This window comes from Cebus imitator, unplaced genomic scaffold, assembly GCF_001604975.1.
Source record: "Cebus imitator isolate Cc_AM_T3 unplaced genomic scaffold, Cebus_imitator-1.0 Scaffold236, whole genome shotgun sequence".
Lineage (NCBI taxonomy): Eukaryota > Metazoa > Chordata > Mammalia > Primates > Cebidae > Cebus > Cebus imitator.
This window is the reverse complement of record NW_016107551.1, coordinates 239,085-253,416: the sequence shown is the minus strand read 5'-3', so window position 1 is coordinate 253,416 and position 14,332 is coordinate 239,085.

Here is a 14,332-nt window from a genome sequence, read left to right as displayed (position 1 = left end):
TCAGTGAACTGTGATCATGCTATTGCCTTCCAACCTAGGCAACAGAGCAGGACCCTGTCTCAAAACAATATTTGGTAAAAGTTGTATATGTAATTCCATCACAGTATCATTGCAATGGAGGAGAAGAAATTGTGCAGCTTTCTGCTGCCTATGTACCCAGCTAATGCCTCTAGGCTTACCCGAGAAATCTTTTCAGGCTGTGTGACCCAGGAGAATCTCTGGGAACTCAGGAATCTTGGCAGAAACTGCTAAGAGATAGGAAAGGAGATGGGGGCAGATAAGGAAGGATCTTCCCAACTCTTTCTTTGCTCAAGGAGTCTCCCAGCTAAAAGTAACCCAAGCACTTAGAAGACTAGGCTAAACCACCCTAAACACAGCAAATTAGCCAAAGATAACAGAGAACCAAGATTCTGCCAAACATGAAATTAGAACACTAGGGGCCAAGGTTTTTTGTTTGTTTGCTTCAAGGTAGAGTCTTGCTCTCTTACCCAGGGCAGAGTGCGGTGGCACCATCTTGGCTCACTGTAAACTCGTGGGCTCAAGCGATCCTCCCTGCTGGGCTCAGGCAATTCTCCCACCTCAATCTTCCAAGTAGGTGATATTACAGGCACATGCCAACATGCTTGGATATTTTTTTTTTCTCATTTTTTGTACAGACAAGGTTTCAGTATATTTCCTTGACTGGTCTTAAACTTCTGGGCTTAAGTGATCCTCACACCTCCACCTGAAATTCCAGAGTGCTGTTGTTCAAACCAGCACAGTGTTTACTGGTTTCATATTTTACAATTTTAACATCTGCTTAAAGAAATAAATTATATTGGCCATGTGCAGTGGCTCACGCCTGTAATTGCAGCACTTTGGGAGGCCAAGGTGGGCAGATCATGAGATCTAGAGATTGAGACCATTCTGGCCAACATAGTGAAACCCCATCTCTACTAAAAATACAAAAATTAGCTGAGCGTGATGGCACGCACCTCTAGTCCCAGCTACTTGAGGGGCTGAGATAGGAGAATCTCTTGAACCCAGGGGGTGGAGGTTTCAGTGAGCCAAGATTGCGCCACTGCACTCCAGCCTGGTGACAGGGAGACTCCATCTCAAAAGAAAAAGAAAGAAAGAAAATAAATAAATTATATAAGTATTATGCATTCATTTCAGAGAATTAGAAAAAAATTAGAAAACTATGACTCATTAGTATATTGTCTCAACAGAACATGGATTTCATTAATAAGAATAATATCATATATTATTAGCATAGATTTTTATAACCTTTTCATTTTTATTTTATACACTGAGCATTTGATTCACGTAAAATTATGGATGTCTTGCTTTACGTCATTCATGCCTGCTGTGTCCAGCATCAGGAACTTAGCACGATCTAATCCCTCAGCTTTGAATGCTTCACTTTTGAGTTGTCACATGACACATTCCCTCACTTTCTTTATCTCTCTACACAAAAGGACACTTTGTCAGAGGCCTTCTCAGGTTATAAGATAAGCTCTGTGAGCTCAGAGCCTTTGTTTCATTTGCACCGTATTTCTAGAACCTAGGATAGTATCTAGCACATGGTATGTGCCCAATAGTATTTGCTTAATACATGCAATGTTGAGTAAGAAATTATTTTTTCCCATTTAGAAATCAAGAGAAGTGAAATAAGTGAGGTGACAGGGCTGGCTTATGGCTAAAAAATAGCAGAATAGGACATCACGTCAATCCTCCTAATTTCTAACCACAGGCTGTCTGCCACTTAGCTCAGTTCTGCCTCTAATGTAATTGGCTCTGTGCACAGAGCCAGTACGGCGCTGCGTAGAGCTGTAGCAATACAACATGCTCAGTAAATGGATCTGTGTCCTGGTACTTAAAGGGGAAAAAATGTGCTGTTGTAAAATTGACCTCCTATTTATCTTTTTGAGGGCTTCATTTTGGGAAATGCTAACGGGGAGAAAATAAATTGCTCCAAAGCAACCCAGGAAGTAGAAACCTTTCTTTGTTCCAAAGAGTGGTCCTTGCTCCATTTAGCCTATAGAATCATATGTTGAGGACTTAGTCCAAACTCTGCCCCATGATCTTGAGCCGGGGCCTCCTCTCCAGGACTCAGTTGTGCACATCTGTAATATATTTCAGGTGGGCCAGATGATCCCTAAGCCCCACTATACTTTAACGCCTTAAGCTCTGGGTAGGCTTGGTGCTCTCCTCCCCACAAAGGAGACATGTCTCTGGGGATGGAGAGGGGACATATTGGGTACCATTAATGAGATGAGCAGTAAATCTAGGATCCTGACTTGGCTCTTGGATCGGTGGAAAAGAAAGCATGCAAAAATAAAACCCTGTTGCCAAGTTTCTTTTTTGAAACACATTTTAAAGAACAAAATCTGTTACCTTTCTCTCATAAAAGCAACACCAGGCCTGGAGATAATGTGAGCAAAAATAAATATGTGGGAAAGTTTTTTTGCTGCTGCTTCTAGCAGTTTTCTGATCTCTTTTTCTCACTTCACACTGACTGTCAAATGGTCTATCAAGAGGTTAGTTTGTAATTAAACTCAGCTCTAATTGCTGGAACAAGTTACTAATTGTGTGCTTAAATCCTTTTATTCTATACCCTAGAAACCAGTGCTTTCTAGCCTCTAAATGCTAGTGGTTTGAGAGAATCACATAAGTACAGCTTTTAGCAGAAATTTTGTTCATTGAAGCTTTTACCCAGAACATCAATCAAGAAAACTTAAAAACATGAAACCGATTGGTGAAGGGAATAATCCTCCCTCCACAACAATAAGAAAAAATAAATTGAGAAATGTTCTGCCTTCTCTCTTTCTTAATTGTATATAGAACCACGTTTAATGATTGGTTTATATATTAAGACCCACATTCAGGAATCTATCCATTTTGAACAGAGGTTTGTATCTTTAGAGGGTCAATTGGGTGCTTTTGAGGTGTGAAAAATCTTTTCAAACCATTCAAATCCATTTATTGAGTCATCACATTTTGAAAAAGAAATGTAAGTAATGCAAGTGTCAGTTTAATTTGAATTTGGGTTCTGCAAGGTAAACAAAGTAATTAATCTGGAAGAGTAGAACTTGGAAGAAAAGCACAGAAAATACACCAGTTCAGACATGGTAAGTGCTTGTTTTGTATACTTAATGCTGGTGGTGGCTGGTGGTTCAAAACATTTTAAATGTCTTTCTATATTTGGAAAATGTGGAGAGTATTTTTGGTTTTGTCTTCAGCCTGAAGCTCCCAAGTTAGCCTGCCTCTGCCTAAGTCTTTGAGTTTGGTGGCAATAACCCCACCTTCAGGCTCTACCCTTTGCCCCTGGCCACAGTAATATAGTCGTTCGGCCTTGGATGAACCCGTGACATCCTCATTCTAGCCAATGAGGACAAGAGAGACTGAGTTGCAGACCTTCATTTGTGTTAACAGAGAAGCCCATGTTTTCTCTTCTGCTGAATTTGAACATGGACACAGGCAGCTTCAGGGAGCAACTATCATCTATTGTATTTGATGCCACCAAGAATCATGTGAAATATTTTCTAATTTTAGATTTATTTCAGTGTTAGCCGCTTTTGCTTGCAACTAGAAATCCTGACTAATAAAATCTGGAGCAATTGGAGCAATCTGCTATTCACTAAAGAAGACAGACACTGGCAAATCTGATATCACTATCCAGGACACACACACACACACACACACACACACACACACAGAGAGAGAGAGAGAGAGAGAAGATTTTGGTGACATCATCAAGTCACTTCATCAAAACTTACCAAAAAAATCTAAAAATATATTTCTAACTTTTCCTTCAGCTATGTCAATAAACTCCCTTTCATTGTTTCTAAGAACATTTTCTCAATATTTATCATGTGGCAGACCAGGACCAGGCATGGCATTTCAAAGAGGTCCCCACCACCCAAGGTGAGGAGATAATAAAACAAATCGTCATCAGCAGCATAGCAACATTTCGGTCAACAGCCAACTGCATATTCAATGTTGTTCCTATAGGACTATGATGGAGCTAAAAATAATTCTTCTGGCCTAGTGTGTAGCCATACCAACATTGCAATGCAATTACTTAATTTTTAAGTAAACTTAGTGTAACCTAAGTGAACAGTGTGTACAAAGTCTGCAGCAGTGTACAGCAATGTCCTAGGCCTTCACATTCACTCACCACTTAATCTTTACTCTTCCAGAGCAACCTCCAGTCCCACAGGTTCCATTTGTAATAAATGCTCCATGTATTGTATCTTTTTTTTATTTTTTATGCCATATTTCTACTATATTTTTTGATGTTTGCAGATGTTTAGATATACAAATCCCATTGTGTTACAACTGCCTACAGTATTCAGTATGATAACATGCTGTACAGGTCTGTGGCCTAGGAACAATAGACTGTACCATTTAGCCTAGATGTGTCGTAGGCTGTGCCATGTTGGTTTGTGAAAGTACAGTCTATGATGTTCGTACAATGACAAAATTATCTAATGATGCATTTCTCAGAATATATCCAGGTTGTTAAGTGACACATGACTGTAAGTAGACAAGAAGGTAGATGGAAAGATAAAATTAAAACAGAGTATGTGAGTTTACTAGGGCTGCCATAACTAAGTACCCTCAACAAAGTATCTTAAACAACAGACATTTATTGCTTCACAGTTCTGGAAGATAGAAATCCAAGATCAAGGTTTCAGAAGACTTGTTTCCTTCTGAGGGCTGCGAGGAAGCATGTATTTCATGCCTCTCTCCCAGATTCTAGTGGTTTGCTAGCAATCTTTAGCATTCCTTGGCTTGTAAATTCATCACCACAGTTTTTGCCTTCTTGACGTTCTTCCCTTTGTCGTCACACTGTCTTCCCTCTATGCATATGTGTGTCTCTGGGTCCAAATTTCCCCTTTAAAAGAAAAAAATGTCATATTGAATTAGGGCCCACTCTAATGAGCTCATTTTAACTTAACTAATTATATCTTCAAAAACATTATTTTCAAATAAGATCATATTCTGAGGCCCCAAGGTTAAAACTTCAACATACTTTGGGGTGGTGAGTGGGAAAGTAATACAATTCTATCCATAACACAGAAAAATGAGAACAGGTGACTATGGGAATGTCTTAATGTGGATGATAATAAAATTCCTCACTGGGGACATGACATTCACTCATATAATTAAGAGATAAGATGAAACTAAAAGACTAGATCTCACTATTTAGAGAGAAAAAATATTTCAAAGAAAAAAGTGAGTGTATATTTCTGTTACAGCTAAGAAACAAAGAAATAACAACGAAAACAATCAAAAAAGCAGCAATAAAAAAGCCTGAATAAAAAACGACTTAAGCCTTAAGTCAGTTTGAACTGGATTTGATATCATTTGAAATTTAAAGAGTAAATAAGTAGAATCCATCTTAATAATTCTTATTAGAATTTTACTTATGATCTGTAATTTACTTTAAAAAAACATCTAATCCTTATTTTCTTTATGGCATAGTCAGGTTACTTGTTACTTCTTGCTTTGATGTTTGTTTGATATTATGATCTTTGGTTTTCTTTGATGTCAAATTTTACTAACCCGTGCATTTCTGAAACTGGGAGTCATCTTGGTACCATTTGTTTCTCTGGTGTCAATCATACACCTGAAAAACAGCAGGGCCTTAACAAAAAAACCCAGTGAATGAAAGGAAATTTATTCTAGTTTAGAAACAGTGGTATGCCAGTAAGTGACAAGTCTTCTCCCCCGCAAAATCTGATTTTTGGCGTGTGCCAATTTCCACGCTGTAAATACTCCCATCATGGCTAATTTCAAGCTACCAACTTGTCACTGAACTGAGACTGGGGAATGGTTGCACATAATCGACTTTGTAAGCCAAAGCCAGCCAGCTCCAGCACACCACTATTAAAGATCTGTTGTAGGAATCTACCTAGGGAAATTGTTCATGCCTGGACATGAGACTAACTTAGGTTGTTGATGTTTTGCTAGCCCTTCAAGATGTGCTATTGTCAGAATTTTATTTATCTCGATAAGTGTCAATGTCCTCATCTGTAAAGTAGAAATAAAACTTGCTCCAGAGGATCCTTATGAATATTAAAATTAATGATCACTTATGCAGCAACTAATAGAATATGCAGTATAGAAAACAACTGACATATGTTAGCTTTGTTTTTAATTTTGTTGGTGTTGATAGAAAAGTTTTCTTGTCTTTTGAATTTTGTCACAAAGTTGAAAAAGATCTAAATGCTGCAGTAGGACATGCGATCTTATTTGCTGTATACCAGCCCTTACTATTGACTGTAAATCTAGAAACATTGCAAAAAACGGAGGTTTTTGAATGGGCATGATTAACTGGAAGTTGGTATGGTTCTCATGATGCTAAATCTATAACTAGTTTCTGGCAACAGAGAAGGTATAATGTCAGCTTTTGAAATAAAAATAATAACGAGGTGGCTCAAATAACTAAAGTATGAGAGAAGTAGGAAAATCATGAAGGACTGGGAGACCTATCACTCTTATTGAAAACTGCTTCATTTATGCATATGTTTATTCCTCAAAAGGGGAAAAGACAGTCAGGCTCCATCTTACTGCAGAGGGTTGCAAACCCAAGTGTAGGGGTCAGGCAATTGAAAAGAAGTAGTAAGTGAAATAAAGTCAGTGTGTGTGTAAAAAAGGGAGAGAGAAGGAGAGAAAGAAGGAAGATAGAACAAAAGGAAGGAAGGGGGCAAATTAGACTAAAAAGAACATCCAAAAACATTCACATTTTAAAATGCTTAATGACTTTGCAGACTGAAATAAAACATGTGCGCTATGGAATGGATTCTGATCCACGGGTCTCAGTTTGAGACCCTGCTCTATGTTGAGAATGTGTCAAGTCTGCTCCTAGATTCAAATCGATAAGTCAGTTCAGTTTTTAATAGAGAGAAATAAAATTAATTTAACTTGACTTCTTTCTACTAGATTGGCTTATTTATGTCTGATTTGATTTTTAGAATTTTCCTTTCATCCACGATGAATGTATGCTCGTTGTAAATACTTCAGACAAAATTAAAAACCATATGGCATAAAGTAGAGTGCCATCAAAATCTCCCACTCAGAAGAACACAATTGAAAATTTTAGTGAAATTCTTCTATGCCTGTGCATACGCACCCACGTGGATACACACACAATAAATATTAGGTATGATTTTGCAAACTAGGCTCATATTATGTATGCTCCTTTTTAATGGATAAATTACTAAGAATATTTATTTAATTACTCTAGTCCTAGAATCCTGGTTCTACAATTTAGCAAATTTTGGCTCAAAATATTGCATAAAGTAATTATAGTCCAGAGATCCAAGTCTCCTGTCTAGTCAGTTTCCCTTGAAATAATACATTTCTTCTTTTGTCTCATTTGGAGTTAGGGGAGAGAGGGGCAAACTTGTTTCAGAAATGAGGCAAAAATATTGTTAGGAATGTATCAACCTTTACTTATCTCTATTTTTTTTTTCTCCTCACTGTGTTTTATCTCCTTTCCGCTGATCTTTTTTTGCTGATGAACTTTCATCTTATTTCTCATCTGCTGGTCCCATCAACCCTAACTTTGTATCTGCTAAAACTCAGGTAATTGCTTTTAGATGGGTATAATTAAGAAGCCATTAGTGTAAAGTTTCATTTCAGTTTACGCCTTGGTCTGATTTGAGCAGAGAAATATAAAATTAAGGTATTAGCTCCTTCCAGGAGTATGAGTCACGAGCTAATAAGTTTCAAGAGCAGCTTCTCAACTGTAATGATTGTGCTTTTCTCTTTGAAAATCTTCTCTTTGGAATACTCATAGAGGGAATATTTTAAAAGAAAGGGGAACAAATCTATAGGAGCAGACCTGGATTGGGTGCATTATTCCTGAAATGCGAATGTCCATGTTGCCCTACGAGGGTCCTATGGGGTCTGTAAAAAAAGCTGTTGTGCCCTGTTTGAGGGCAGCAGTGAGAGACATCGTAGAGGGAATTTATGTCCTGCTGAAGGAGGAGAAGGCAAGATGACTTAATGTGATTCAGGGTAAGCCACCTACAACAGTAGTTATTAGGATTACCTGATATTATTAGTTTTCTGTGGTTGCCATAACCAATTACCACATACTGGTTGTCTTAAAACAACAGGAATCTATTCTTTCTACTTCAGAAGGCCAGAATTTGAATTTAAAGTGTTGGCTGGGCTATGCTCTCTCTGTAAAGACTGTAGAAAATAATCATTCCTTGCTCTTAGCTTCTTGTGTCTCCTGACAATCCTTAGCAGTTTTTTACTGGTAACTGCACACCCCAATCTCTGCCTCCATTGTCACATGGCCTCCCTCCCTGTATATGTATTTCTTTGTCCTCTCTTTGTCTTTTAAAGACACCAGTCATTGGATTTAGGACCCAGTCTAACCCAGTATGACCTTATCTTAACATTAATATCTACAAGGGAAAACATCTACATCTTAAGTTTCCATCTGCAAAGATTCTGTTTCCAAATAAGATCAAATTCTAGGTTCTAGGAGTACAGAAGTTTTGGAGAAATGTTATTAAACCGATTACATCTGGGAAGATTTTTAAAATCTCAATGCCCACACTGCACCTCAAATAAATTAATTTAGAAACCTAGGAGCATATATATTGGAATCACTTGGGGAGCTTTAAAATAAACTGAAGTTTGGGTCTCACCCTAAAAAATTCTCATCTGCAATACTGGTATTCTAACAGGTACAACAGATTGTTAGGAAAAATTATTAAGATGATATGAAAAGTCCAGGAAAAGCCTGGTGCATAACATGCGGTCAATTAACATTTTCTTGTTGATTGGTTTATCTTGCTGGGTTTAGAAACATATGGACATTATTTCACACACGTAAAGATGCAGTGTTCAGTTAGCACTGATCCCCTCCTTCTGCCTTTATTTGGACTGCTATGATTATCTTCTTTATGTTTCTAGGATCAAGGTTTCACCTAGTAGATGGTTTGCTATTACCATAGCTCTCACACATTCTGCTTTCTTGATAAACAAATATTTACTAGCTCTTCCACATTTGAGTCTAATTGCCATCCTTTTCCTATGTTCCATCTTTTCTTTGTAAAATAGGTCAAGGTATAAACCCTAATCTCCTCCAGCCTGCCAAAATGACTAACCAGTCTAGTTTTCCCAGGACAAGGGATTTTCCAAGATATAGGACTTTCAGTGCTAATACTTAGACATAGGCAAAGAAGCATGGTACGCACTCTTTTTCCCAGTCACCTCGGTAACAGAACATGCCTACTGTTACCCCAAGAACATAACATAGATTAGAAGTGCAAGCTTCTTTTAGAGGAAATAAAATGCAATTAAAGTATGATACTCATCTTCAAGTCTATGTAAAAGCTATCAGAGGGTAAAACAGAAAGTAATAATGATGATGATAATGAGAATGTTTATTGATCACTTACTTTAGTCCAGTTCCTATTCTAAGTCTTTTCCAGGTGTTATCTAGTTAATCCTCACAGCAAGCGTATATGGTGAGTGGCACTATTATCTTCATTTTCTAGATGAAAAAAATCATAGTTCAAGCAGTTTATGGGACTTCAGCAAGGTCTCACAATATCTTCATTTAGGCTACTATAAAATATTACCTTAAACTAGGTAATTTATAAACAATAGAAATGTATGGCTCACTATTTGGGAAGCCAAGAATTCCAAGATCAAGGTTTCAGCAGATTGGAGATTTGATGAGGTTTGACTGCTTTAGAGACGGTGCCTTCTATGTAACAAGAGAAGGAACAAACAAGCTCTATAAAACCTCTTTTACTAGGGCACCAATCCCCTTCATGTGGGAACAGCCCTCATGGCCTAATCACCTCCCAGAGGCATCACCTCTTAATACTGTTGTATTGGAAATTAAATTTCAACAGATGAATGCCGTGGGTATACCAACATTCGGAACACATCACATAGGAAGAATGTATTTTGGCCCAAATGCAAATCCAGGCAGTTTGGCTTCCACACTGGTGGGGTTAATTCCCATGCCATTTTTTGTGCATAAGATATGCAGAAATACAGGCCAGAGGAGGATGGAAACTCTGTTTTTGACTGGTGTGTTATGGAAAACAATCAGGGATAAGAAGGAATTGAATTGGCATACCTACAGCTAATAATGAATCATGACTTCCCTTAAGTGGTTAACGTAAAAAATGTTAATTAAGCACCTAGTATGTGTAGAGCACATACAGAAATATTGAAGAATAATAGCAGTCAGAACTTTTAATGGAGTAACCCTTTCGCTGGCATTGTGCTAAGCCCTTTATACAATGTTAAGAATATTACCTCATGGCATGGCCTCCTGGTATCCTCTCAACAAGAAGAAACTATAATTCTTCGCATTATGGAAAAGTAAATTGAGAATCAAAGGTATCTGTTTACTTGAGCTAGGATCTCAAAGCTAGTTTGTGATAGATCAGTGATTTCAATGTTTGTGTGTGATGTGTGTGTGTGAGTGTGTGTGTGTGTATGTGTGTTTATGATGGAGTCTATATTCATAATCACTACCCTGTCTTGCCTTTCATAATCAGAAAGGCAGAGGAATATTTTGGCGAGTGTTAAGCAAAAACAGAAAATGCATATAGTGGATGTGTCATATAAAAACTGGTTAATTCACCTTTTCATGATTGGAGTGAGGATGTTAAAGCTAAAGTGGAGAAGAATAGTGAAGGAAACATGGAAGAGAACTTCCAGCAAACAGAGCTGGGTGGCATGGACACTTTATCTTTGATGCATAGCCAGCCCTCAGTTTCACTAAGAAAGGCAGCAGCCAAGGCTGTGGAACTCACTCTTATGACAAAATTGGAAGTACAGTTAATCAGGACTTAATTGAACAGTTCAATCTTTGAGCAAGAAATGGGGGGAGGTGATGGAGGATTGGGATGGGAAGGAAAAAAACTCATAAAGCCCCTCTGTTTAAGATAGTAAAATGTGTCTTCTAATCCATAATGCAGCACATAATGTTCTTGTATGAATTGAAAATGCCAGGCAATCAAAGGCCATATGTCATCAGCTTAAAACCACAGTGTCCATGTATTTTTAATCAAGGCTGCATCTCTGACGTATGTTTATGTTTTTTTGGCATAAAAGATGCTTTACAAGATTAGTTCTGCACGGAGGCCCAGGCTGTTACCTTTGGCCATGCCAGGAGAAAGGAAGTTGGCAGATCTCCGCATAATGCATTACTATAAAGCTAATGCAAATTGTACTTGAAAGATAGCGCACAGTGAGCAGTCGGTTAAGCCTGAGGATATGGGCTTATGCATCACGATGTCTTCACTCCCTAGAAGATCTCTCTGCTTCTCTCCTCATGCCTTAAAATTCATCGTTTACACAGTACCCAAAGTGATCTGTTAAAAATGTAAATTCAGTCTCTTTATTTTCCCACTCAAAACTCTCTGGTACAGGATGAACACATTTTAAATAAAACCCAGACTCTTTTATGTGGTCTACACAGCTGTGCATGATTTATTTTACCATCTCTATTTCCTATCATACCTTACTTCCCTATACTCACAATGTGTCAGCCACATTGCCTTTCTTTTTGTTCCTAAACAGTTTCCATTACTAACCACCTATTCTTGACTTTTTCATGCACTCGTTAAAAAAAAAAAAAGTTGAGCACAACGTGTGTCTAGGAACTCTCCTAGGTATTGGAGATAGATCAGTGAACATAACCGATCAAGCTTCCTATCCTCTTGGAAATTAAATCCTGGAAAGAGGGGAGATAGAGATAATAAACAATAAAGGAAATGTAAATGTAAAGTGTATAGCATGTTAGAAAGTGGCAATTCCTTTATGAAACAGAAAAGGAAAAGTAGAGCAGAGAAAAACAAATGGTAAGAAGTACTGGGTCATGAAAGTCAATAGAGTAGTCAAGGATAACGTCTCACTTTAAGGCATTTACTCTTACTATTCCCTTTCCAGGAACACCAATCACCTAGATACTTTCATGAGTTTCTCAAAACTCAGGTCTCAGCCTAGATGTCAACTCTTTTGGGGATCTTCTCTGACCTCCCCGTGTGAAGTAGTCCCTTCCACTCAGTCTCTATCTTACCACCCTGTGTGATGACACTAAAAATGATCTGAGATTATATTTTTTCATTCATTCATTTACTTTGTTTTTGTCTCCAATACTCATGAACTGTAAGTTTCCTGAGCACAACGTCTTTATCACTTCACTGTTAATTCTTCTATGTCTGGATTAGATTCTAGCACATAATACATACTCAATAAATGTGTGTTGAATAAAATAATAAAGGAAAGGCTGAAGATACCAGCATATTTATTTAACCATAGTGACAAGAGAGGGATTATATTAGTTCATTTTCCCGCTGCTGATAAAGACATGCCTGAGACTGGGCAATTTGCAAAAGAAAGAGGTTTAATAGACTCACAGTTCCACATGGCTAGGGAGGCCTCACAATCGTGGTGGAAGGTGAAAGGCACGTCTCACATGGTGACAGACAAGAAAAGAGGGCTTGTGCAGGGAAAACCATCAGACCTCATGAGACTCATTCACTATCACCAGAACATCATAGGAAACACCCACCCCCATAATTTAATCACCTCCCACCAGGTTCCTCATATGACATATGGAAATTGTGGGAGTTACAATTCAATATGAGATTTGGGTGGGGACACAGCCAGACCATATCTGGGATATAGTATTTGCATTAAGAAGTCATTGACAGATATCACTTTTTTCTTGTGTAGTCTTTGGGACCAATGAACTGATCTGCCAAGATAAGAATTCTGACTCATACTGGAAATATAGAACACAGTGCTTTCTGCAAAGTAAGGAATTCTGGTGTCTTTCTTACCACATTGGAAAAGGCTCTGAGATTAATGGCCTTGCCTGTGTCTGAAGACAAACCAAAGTGTCTGTATTTAAAAAAGGAGTAAGAATTAATTTGGGTCTTTGAAAGCATATCTTCCAATAATCTAATTTCATTGATAAAGAAAGCAAGAACTCTAATGGTTGTTTAAATAATATCCCCTTTGTTCTTGAATTGAATTCTTGATTTTCATCACATTATAGCTTTTTAAATCTGTTTAATTCAATTAAAAATATATTTTGAGAGTTGTTTTTTTTTTAACCATATGCTAGATGTTGAAAATATATAACCCCCACACACAGGTTAGGTATTCCCCTGGATCTCTAGCTTTATAACAACAAGTGTTATTTTAAGTTTACATGTTTCACAGAAGATGCTCTTTTATCTTGCAAAGCAATTGTATTCAGAAACTAAACCCTCTTTGAAACCCTTTGATTAACATGTACTAGAGCTTTGATGAACAGCAAATATTTAACTAAAAAAAAAAAAGGATGAAAAATGAACAAGGAGGAGATTACATCACACATCTTTAAGCAAACAACTTATAAATATCCCCATGTAAAGATACTTCTCTGAAGTTCTTTTCTACACATTATCATTGGGGATTTCTTTTTCCTTTTTGAATGCAAGAAAATGCCATTCTAATTGACTTAGACCTCATCTCTCCAATATTTTTCTCTCGGCATTTTATATTATTTTTTTCCTATATTGGACACCATAATTCAACTCTGAATGATATCTTGTTTCCAGAAGTGCTCATCCAAAGTCATCACTGTTATTCAGCTAAATAAAAGGTCCTCTAATGAGTGGAACTTATCATCCTTAGAAAATGATGTACACTTTGTATCTCTATACGTGAACAACAAACCCCAAAGAATCAAACCATTATTAACCTAAGGTTCAAGCATTTGAATCATTGTTTAAAAGATGTCCACAAAGATACTGACTTCATAGAATTGTGATGACTACATGGGATAAACGTGAAAAGATCCTGGCATAGAACCCAAAAGAGAGGAGCCTGGTAGAAACTTAGTGCATACTGGTTTATTTTTCCTTAATTAACTATACATGATGATTCATTGGTTCCATAACTTCTTACTGTGTTAGTGTTTAGGGAATATCTCAGTCTCTTAAAGTTTATCAGTCTCTCTAGCATTAGCTCGAAAGTAGTCCAGAAAAAACTGCCAATGAAAAAACCACGTTATTGTCATTTTCTGAATAATTGAGACAAAACCATCCTGACAAAAATCCATAAAATGAGTCTGTGCGTGTGTGTTTCCAGAGAATTTATAAGCACTGAGACTTCTCTATCAAAAGCTATGTTATGTTTGAAAGCACATTCTTTTGTTCACAGCCTTGTTCGATGCTGTGTAGGCTAATACTCCATTAGTGGTGGACAAAGTCATTATGTGTTTTTACTTTGATTCAAAACTTTGTCCTTATCCAAAAATGTCACAGTTTGGGAGTCCTTAAGCACCATAAAGATGGGAACAATA